The sequence below is a fragment of the Triturus cristatus genome, chromosome 7 (genome assembly GCF_964204655.1).
Source record: "Triturus cristatus chromosome 7, aTriCri1.1, whole genome shotgun sequence".
NCBI classification, from domain to species: domain Eukaryota; kingdom Metazoa; phylum Chordata; class Amphibia; order Caudata; family Salamandridae; genus Triturus; species Triturus cristatus.
Window position 1 is genome coordinate 892,598,302 of NC_140590.1, and position 10,450 is coordinate 892,608,751.

Below are 10,450 nucleotides of genomic sequence, written 5' to 3' on the forward strand. Positions count from 1 at the left end.
ATTTGGAAAACGTATCTCACAGGGGCTGGGGGATGGGTGCACTGGGAAGTTGATTCCCTTATGAGCCCCTTTCTGAAGTGCAGGACAGAGGGCATCAGACTGATGAAAGCCGTTCTCTTTTTTCATGCCCGTAGTTCATGTATATAGATAGCTCACTTCTGGATCTTCCCTACTTGCAGTTTCGATGCTCAAATTTCAACAGTTTGCATTACTTTTTAACAAGAACAGTTTCTGTACTCTGATATTTTTGTTCTGTTCCCTCCTTATTAAAATATAACTTTACTTTTGCCCTGTTGCCTGTTTATTAGCCTCGAGCCACCCATTCCATAAGCCCTCTTCCTGTATACTTTAAATATTGCTGCATTTTCTGTTGACTTCCCTTTATCCTCTACTCTAGCATCCACGAGAAAACATAGCAGCAAGAGTGTTCAGTCGAGAGAAGGGGGTACCAGATGAGAAAAGAAAGTTGCGAACCTTCTCTCACTGGTCTGGTCATAGAACCTTCTGTCATCACTCTGGATAGTGGGCCTTCACTCTAATTTGCTTATGCACAGCTCATAGAGGAAGGTGTGTTTGCTGTAGCCAGGTGAAATAAAGAGTATAAGTGTTCCTCCCATTGAGTGCCAGATACACACCTTTAGCTTTTACCCTAAGCAGATTTAAACATTATACTATGTTTCTCAGTGTATGAGTCTTCAGCTATGGATCCAAGAAAGAACTAATGACTGCAGCCTAAATTCAAGGAGGAGGACAAATATAAGAGTTCTATTGCGGTGGGTTTCCTGTCTCAGAAGTATCAATGCCTTCTAATGGATACATACATGATTATCTAGAAAAAACTTGAATTCTACAGTTTGGTCCTGTTAAGAGTCTTGCGGTTGTTTGTAAGCAAGTCACTTAAATCCACTTAACCAAATGAAGCGCTTAACATTTAAGCCACAGTACTGTTGATAAATATTCAAATGTTTTGAGATTAACAGAAACAAAACAATCTCAAATGCCGCTGTATCTTTGATGAGGCAGGGGCTGAAGATCATGAAGCTGAGAAGGAGAGGGAATTTTCTGCTTGTAGAAGATTATAGCAGTTAAGTCTGGAGAAGTCAGGTACCTAGCATCTGATACTTGACTTTGAAATTTTGCCTGCTGTAATCTTTTTTCGTTCTTTCACAGATGGACAGGATATTTAAAACAAGGACTGCCAGAACAGAGATTTAGTCTGTCACAGACCAGCAGTCAGATGACCAAAGAAATGAAACATGACCCCTTAGGCAAAATTGGCTTGTGGAGGGAGTGCTGCGGGTGGGGGGGGCAGGGTGGGGGTAGTAAACTACGGCATACGGTTGAACAGAGTTAAGTGACTAAATAAATCATTAAAACAAATTACATTGCGCGCGCTGCATTGCCAAATGCAATGCAGCGCTAGCAACTAAATTCATTTTATTTATTTATTTAGTTACTTTACTCTGTCCGGCCGTATGCCGTAGTTTACTATCCCCCACCCTGCCCCTCCCCTGCCCTGCCCCAGAGCCCTGCAGCACTCCCTCCAAGAGCTGCTACTGCTCTCAGGGTTCCAGGTGGGAGAACAGTTCCTAGGTGTGTGGGGGCGTAAACATTAAATATCCAACCATGCTCAAGATGACTGCTATTGTTCTGGAATCCTGTGAGTACTGCTTTTCTTTCAGGAACAGGAGTGAGTGTTGGCAATCTAGGAAAACAGCAGATAGCAATACATTCTCCTGGTTCGGATGGACCCTAATGTGATATGTGGGCCAGGAGGTGGGCTGTAGAACCTGGCCCTCTCTGCAGGGTCATTTAAAAAATGTTTTGCTATCACCCTTCTGTTTTCTGAACCCGTTTTTTGGCTTTTAGGACACTATACATGTGTCACTGCTAGCCAGTGCTAAAGTGCTTGAGCTCTCTCCTTTCAACATTGTAAAATTGGCTTACACACACTTGGCACCTTTAATTTACTCATAAGACCCTAGTAAAGTGGTGCTACATGTACCCAAGGCCTGTAATTAAATGCCACTTGTGAGCCTTCAGCACTAATTCTGCCACTTATTGGCATAGCCTTTTAAACATGTCACAGGCCTGCCATTGCAACTTGTGTGTGCAGTTTTAAACTGCCTTTTCGAACTAACATTATTTTGCCAGGCCTAAACATTCCACTTTTAAACATATAAGTCACTGCTAGGGTAGGGCCTAAACAGCTTATTGGGCAGGGTGCTTTTTATTTAAACAGTTGGGCATGTTCTTTTAAGTTTTATATGCCCTGGTAGTCACAATTCTGAAAATACCACTTTTAGGAGTTGCCATTTTCTTGTCCTAACCATTTGGTCCCTGCAGCCTGTTCCACTCTTACATGACTAGGTGTAGTTGGCTGGTGACATTTGTGTATTCCTCTAAGAAAGTTTCACAACAGATAGCCTGGTTGTTGGTGAGATGGTTCATCCTGGCTCAATCAGGGGCAGAGTTGTTGCTGGAGCGGGTAGTACAAAGTTTGTATACCCCCCCCATTCTGCATGTTTATATTAATCAGAATAATCAATTAATGGTAATATTATTAATCCGTTTGAAGTGATAACTCACCAGTTATATTAACAAAAGAATTACACGTGGGATTTGCATTTTGCATGGCTAAATTAATTGTATACTAATATATGTACGCAAACTAATGGTAGAATATTGCATGATATATGTTGCTTTTGTGATATAATTGTAAGTTGCACCAGATGACATCACTGGGTAAATATAAACGCTTTGAATGTTGCTATTATGCTAGATAATTACTTACACATAGGGGAATTAGTGAGGGTTTAACATTTTATTAGCCATTTCAATGTTTAATTACGTTTTTGTGTTTGTTTTGCTTAAGTTGACCATTTGGGCCTTCGTAAAGATGGCCGACTGAGACGCACAACGTGACTGCTACTGTCCCACGAGGTTTTGGGTGAAGTGCGCCTGCGGCACCGCCAGCAACAATGGCCTCGTCCTGACCCCAGGAAAGATGTACCCACCAAGGTCATACTGGGAGAGTTGCCAGGACTACAAAACAATGAACTGTCTTTAAAACCGGAACCAGCAAGTGCGATGACTTAATCTAACGGACTATGTGAGAACTTTACCGAGTGACCCCAAATCCACCAATCAGGACTGTCTAGAACTCATTCTTGATACATTTTGACATTAAAATCATTATAAAATATGGTAGAATAGTGAGTTAAAAAGTCCTGTCGTTCGAATTGTCTTGTTGCGTATTTCCTGACGTTATGCTGACGGAGAGGGCGGTGACAGATGTTATCCTGAATCTTTGAGAGACTGAATTGCGGCCTGACTTGATGAATTAAAAGATTTTCCACGACTTGACTGATTTAGAGGACGACTAATAGCCAGATTAGGTAAATATGATGTTCTGCGGTTTGGACGATGAATTTCTAAAAATTTGTAATTGAATTAGATAAACGATGCTTTGATTAATAGACAAACGTGTTGTGTCGATTATTTGATGAATTTAGATTAAGAGAAGACCATAAATAAATGAATTGAATTACCAGACTATAAAAACAACTAACTGATTCATCGGCAAATGAGGGGAATATCACGAGGTTTGAAGTTAATAAAAGTATTCAATGCAGATTAGGGTTTAGGTGAAAAGATATTCCTTTCATGTCAGCGTTTGGAAACTTATCCCTCTAGGGAAACAGATCAATGATGTGTGAGTGTTGGTGTTATGGGCCCCACCAATGAATGTATTGGAGTGAATGTGTTATTTCGATATTTGGTCTGTGACGAAGGGGGAATTTGACATTCCACGCTGCAGCAGTTTTTCTGGTAGCAGGATGATGGTTGTTATTGTTTTGGTTTGGTGATTATAGCTTGTAAATTGCTTATTGATTATTGGTTGATATTGGTTTATGTACTAACACTCTATGTGAGTCGAGTCGAGTTCTATGTTGTTTGCACGGCTTCTGGGATGTAGGAAGTCGGAAGTTTGTAACGGTTCCATAGTAGAGCAGAGGTAAGTGCTGCTCTCGGGAAAGACGGAATTGTTGTTGCCCTGTAGATACACAGGGAGAAACGTATATTGATTGAAGTTGCACAATGCATTGTCTGGGTTTGAATCAGGTGACATCGTCGTGTGTTGCCATTAGAGACATTTTCTGTGTGAGATAAGTGTGTATGATAGCGAAGGTCAACTGTGAAATTTTGGTCTTTGGTGCCAGGAGTCCAAATGGCATTCTGATAACGCTTATCACTAGAAAGGTAATAGGTGCTCCCTAAGCTTGTTAGAAGGGTAAAGTAGAGGGAAGTGCTACTTTATCAATGTATGTCATATTCCTGTAGTAGGACAGAATGTTCGCTGTTCTCGGGAAAGACAGGATTCTGTGTGAATGTACTACATTTTCTTGTGTGAAAGTGCATGAATGTGAAGGCATTCGGGTTAATTGTGAAACTCTAGTTTTATTTCTCAGGAGCATTGGGTCTCCAACCAAGTGTCTTAAATCTGGAGAAACGGTTAGCTAATGCTTGTTAGAAGGATAAGGTAGAGGGATGTGCTACTTTATCAATGGAAGTAACGATTCCGTAGTAGGTCAGAGGTAAGCACTGCTCTCGGGAAAGACGGAATTCTCGTGAGAAAGGTCTATTGCTATTCCTTGGTTAGTGAAGCGGACAATGGTGGTGCTTTTGTGTTGTTACTAACAGAATTGTAAATCTGAAACAAAACTTACCGAGTGGATTTTGGAAAGGAGGGGTAGACAGGAGCAGGAGCTGCGGCAGCGGCTGTTGACGTCACAACGACCGCGCTGGGATTGGCCAGTCAGTCGGAAACATAGAACGCTCCGGAATGGTGCATTAGTGTACGTCGAGCTTCGATTGGACAGAATAGCGGTACAGTTGTAATGAGAGACTAGCGATACACGGAAGACAGGAAAATGTATTACGATCCACCAGAAAAGGAGAAAAAGTCCTGGTTTGGTAGAATTAAAAAGTGGTTTAAAAAGGACAAACCGATTGTAACTAGGGAAGGACAGATTACTTCCTCCACCGAAAACCCCTGCATCGTTTATGGTTGCGAAATATGAATATCACACCTGTATTTGGTTAGACAATTGGGTCAAGTATACTGAAAAGGACGGAGTGTTGGCTTTTCCAGAACATGGTTCATTTAATTTGGCAGTTTTGAGAAATTTAAGAGAGAAAATGATGAATTTAGAACCAAGACCTAGACCAACACAATTTGAAGCATTGACAGAATGGGAAGATGAGATGCATGACCGAGAAAGACAGAGAAGTGGCGGAAGGTATAGGTACATGATTGGTAGGTCGTACGGACATGAGAATGCGAGTATGACTGAGGGTTTGTTTCCCGTAAGAGCTGTAGGAGAGAATGAAGGAAGAAAATGTGCCGAAAAGAGACATAATGTGGAATCGAGAGGGTATAGAGTGAATGAATCAGAGGATGATGTTCTTGATGACATGTTATATAAAAATCCACCCCCATATCGGCCAGAACCAGAAATATTAACCCCAAGCGCCCCAATGAAAGAAACAGTACGAATCATAAAATCGGAACCAGAATTCCAAGATTTGGGAAAAAACAATTCCATTAGAGAGGTAGAAAAGAAGTCCAGAGGTAAAATAAACGATGACAATTCAGCAGAACTAGCAAAGACAACCCTAGAATTAACAGAGAAAATAAGAGAATTGACCCAAAATCTGGAATCTGTAACGGTTCCAGTAACGATAGGTCCAGTGATGCCTATTTTTGATAAACAGAAAGATAGCGAACATTGTTTGACGGTCCCTTATAAAAGTAATAAACAGGTTGAACAACCAAAAATGGGTCAAAATGATAATCTATGGAGACAGACAATAATTATGATTGAACCAAATGTTTCAAATAATCCGTTTGTAGGCCAAAATGGTGCAGAAAGTCGTATAACAACAGTGGAGTCAATATTAGAAACACAAAAGGATTTTGGACAAGGAAATGTAGAGAAGTCAGTAGGGCCATCTACAGAGGAATTAAGTGAATGGTTGAGAAGCTTGCAGAAGAAAGACAAAGAATCTCAGTCAAAAGATGTGGCTAAACTACGAATGGTACTGGAAGAGTTAATAGTAGGAACTATCCCTACGGAGAAGTTAAAAACCTACCAAGATGAGGAGTTGTTATTTCTGTGTAAAAGCATAACATAGAGAGCAAAAAGTCTCCATGAAAGATTAGAAGAAGTGGCAAATAAAATGGGTATAGATATTGAAAAGGTAAAAGCCCTACAGAAACCATATCGGGTAGATTTCACTGAAAAGGACATTGAAAATATGAATACCACAGGACGAATTAAGGAAATCATGATTTTGTTGAGAAAATGGGGAGATGTGGACAAATGGAAAAGTAGATGGTATCGAAAACGAGATGATGTTTCAGATAAAACCTTTTCAGCTTTCCCTGTTAGAGAAAAAGAGACGGTGGTAACAGAATGCCCTATGAGAGAAATTCCAGGAGGAGGATATGTACATGTCCCATGGACTAGGCAAGATATTTTGTCATTCACAAATGACTTCCCTCGACTACGTGAAAAACCCGTCGAGTGGCATAGACAGGTGGGCAGATTTGTAAAATTGTCCAAAGTATTGTGGATTGATCTAAACAGCTTGTTTGACATAATAGTACCAGCAGATCTATGGACAGAGTGCAAAATCATGGTAGATTGGCCAACACAAGAATACCCAAGGGATCCAAAAACAGGGGCTCCAGACCCCGAGGTAATGAAGAAATACGAACAGGTTATTGCCTTTCTGAAAAACAAAGTACCTCCTAAAGAGACAGATTGGGTAAAAATTGACAGAACACATCAGGAAAGCAAAGAGTCAGTACATGCATATTATGAGAGGTTGATTTTGGCCTTAATACAATTTAGTGGGGATGAAAATCTGAGTGGAAAGGATCTAAGTTATTTTGTATACAGGTTTGTATATGGTCTTCGTCCAGAAACTAGTGAGATGATAAAACAGCATACCTTAGACTGGCAAAATAAGAAAATAGATGAAGTACTGAGACATGCTAAATATTTCAGTGATGAGATCGAAGCAAAACAGCGAAAATTGAAAGTAAAGGCTATGTGGGCACAAGTAAAGGTAGCGGAGAGACAGGAAGCTCAATTAGCAGAACAAGCGAATAATACAGGATCAAGACAACAATTTAATCCTGGGAAAGGTAAAGGAAATATAGAGGAAACTAAGAAGAAATTTCCGTGTCATAATTGCGGTAGGATAGGGCATTGGAAATCCGAGTGTAAATTTCCCCCGAGTACTAACGATGAAAATGCATCATTGAATCCACAGGTGCAGAATGAGGTGAGTGGTCAACCGCAGCGACAGCAGCAGGTTGTAACGCAAAAGAATCAGGTGCCAAAACCACCTTTTCCACAGAGCTAAAATTCCCAGAAGTATAGTAATGAAACGGGATTCTACAATGGAGATTAAAACTTACCTTACAGATCCAGTGAAAGTTAGCATAGGGAAATTTTCTGAAATACAAAGCTTTGTCGTGTTGTTAGGTAGAGATTTGTTGTGCAAGATGAACTGCACTATATTTTGTACCCCAGATGGAATAGCATTTGAAACACCAGATGATTATGTGCTGTATAAAATGACAATGGCAAACAGGGGGAAGGAGGTTACTGAAACCTATGCTGTATTTAACCCTGACGAATTACCTAAAGAATTAAAACAATCTGTTAAGGCAGAAGTTTCGGATTTCACCGGAGAAGACGTAGGATTAATGAGAAATGTAGATCCAGTAAAAATAACAGTAAAAGAAGGAGTAAGTTATCCAAATGTCCCTCAATATAAATTGACACCTGAAATAATCGAAGGAGTTACTCCTGTGATTGAAAAAATGATAACACAAGGTATTTTGAGAGAAATAATGAGTAGTCCATGTATTTCACCAACAATGGGACTGAAAAAGTCTAGTGGGAAGTTCAGGATAGTACAAGATCTGAGAAAGATAAACAAAATTGTTGTGTCATGCTGTCCCATTGTACCGAATCCATCTGTGATTTTATATCAGATTCCCCATGACGCAGAATGGTATACAGTGATTGATCTATGCCATGCTTTCTTTTCTAGTCCATTCCACCATGACAGTCAGCACATTTTTGCATTTCGTTTCGGTGAGCGTATTTTGGCTTGGTGCCCAATTCCACAGGGGTATACAGAAAGCCCCTCAATATTTAATCAGCTATTGAAGAAGTCCTTGGAAAATCTAGAAATTGCAGAAAATTCAGTGTTAGTTCAATACATCGATGACCTACTTGTGGCATCGAAAACCCGTGAAGCTTGTGAGGTAGACACGATAGCCTTGCTGAATCATTTGGCAGATGGAGGACTAAAAGTGTCACCATCGAAATTGCAATTTTGTGAAAAAGAAGTACAATATTTAGGACATAACATTGAAAAAGGACTGAGAAGAATAACAATAGACAGAATCAGGATCATAAAGAGAATGAGTCCACCTATGACCCAAAGAGAAGTGAGAATGTTTCTGGGAATGGTTGAATATTGTCATCAATGGATCAGCAATTTTTCGTTGATCGCAAAACCTTTGGTACGACTGACAAGAAGTGATGTGAAAGATCCCATTGATTTGAACAAAGAGGAGTTGGCAGCATTCAAAAGATTCAGAGATGGGTTGTGTGAAGCACCTGCATTAGGTATGCCTGACTATGAAAAAGAATTTGAGTTGTATTGCAGTGAGAGAAATGGATGTGCACTCTCTGTTCTAGTACAGAAGCATGGAAAACTGAGGAGACCAATTGCATATTTTTCATCAATGTTGGACTCAGTAGCTTTAGCCCTACCTGGGTGTTTGAAAGCAGTAGCTGCTACATGTCGGAGTTTAGAACAGAGTGAGGGAATTGTGATGGGATATCCTGTGAAAGTGTTAGTACCTCATGATGTGGCAATCCTTTTAACAAGGAGTTGTACTCAGTATATGACACATAGGGGCATATTATCAAGAGAATTATCGCCACTTTAGCGGCCGTTTTTGGCCGAAAAGCGGCGATAATTCTATCGCAGAATCAACAAGGGCACGCTAACGCGTGTTTCCTTGTTTAAGCAGCCCTTTAAACGCCACTTTGCATGTCAGTGATGAATATCGCTAATGACATGCAAAGTAGGCGTTCCGTTCCATTGCTTAATGGAAATCCGCACTGACACTGCAGCGCAAGATTATCAAGCCTCGTGCAAACCCTCGATAAAATAAAATAAACCGCGCTAACCGCGGTTATCGCAGGTTTGTAACGCCTGCTAAGAAACTGACCTAGCCATACTTTTAATGGCAGGTGGATTGAACGGCTGAGGCAATGGGGCATATTATCAAGGAAACGCGATAAATATCACATTTCCCGCTTTGCGCAATTTTGTATCAAGCCGCTATCGCTGGATTTAATCGCCGTGGAGATTTGCACTGATAATAATGCGATATCCCGGTGATTAAATCCGGCGATTCGCGGCGTTAAACAAAATTCTGCAAAGTGGGAAATGCGATATTTATCGTGTTTCCTTGATAATATGCCCCATAGTCGGCTGACTAAGTATGAAAAAGTCATATTAGGTGCAACAAATGTAAGTCTTGTGAGATGCTTGAATGTGAATCCTTCAACATTGTTGCCTGATGCAGAGAATGTGGAAGTAAGAGATGAAGCAGATCATGACTGTCTGGATGTACTTGATTTCTGTACAAAACCACGACCTGACATAAAAGATGAACCCTTACCAGAAAGTGATTTTGTTATGTTTGTTGATGGGTCTTGTTTGAGGAGAGATGATGGAGTGTTAAGTGCAGCATATGCAGTATGCACAGTTGCAGCAGTAATGGAAGCATCCTATTTGAAAGGAGTAAAATCGGCCCAAGTAGCTGAACTTGTTACTTTGACGAGAGCATGCAAGATTGGGAAAAGTGTGAGAGTGACGGTGATAACCGATAGCCAGTATGGCTATGGAGTTGTCCACGACTTCGGCCAGATATGGCTGCAGAGAGGATTCTTAACCTCTAGTGGAACTCCCATTAAGAATGCTGAAGTGGTTGGAAAGTTGCTTGAGGCGATACAGCTGCCTAGGCAATTGGCTGTTGTAAAGTGTGCTGCTCATAGTCGCAGTGATGATTATATCGCTACTGGAAATAAATTTGCGAATGACATGGCGCAATATTGTGCACGAAATCAGAATTCAATTAATCGGGCTAAGGAAAAAGCGGTGATTTCTTGCTCTTTGATGTTTACTGACACTATGGGAACATGGGAAGAAGTAAGACAATTGCAGGAAGAAGCAGGAGAGGAGGAAATAAAGCAGTGGGTAAAAGCAGGATGTACACCAAGAGAGAAAGATCATGTGTGGGTCTATCGAGATGGAAGACCACTCATGCCTGATAGCATGATGTCTG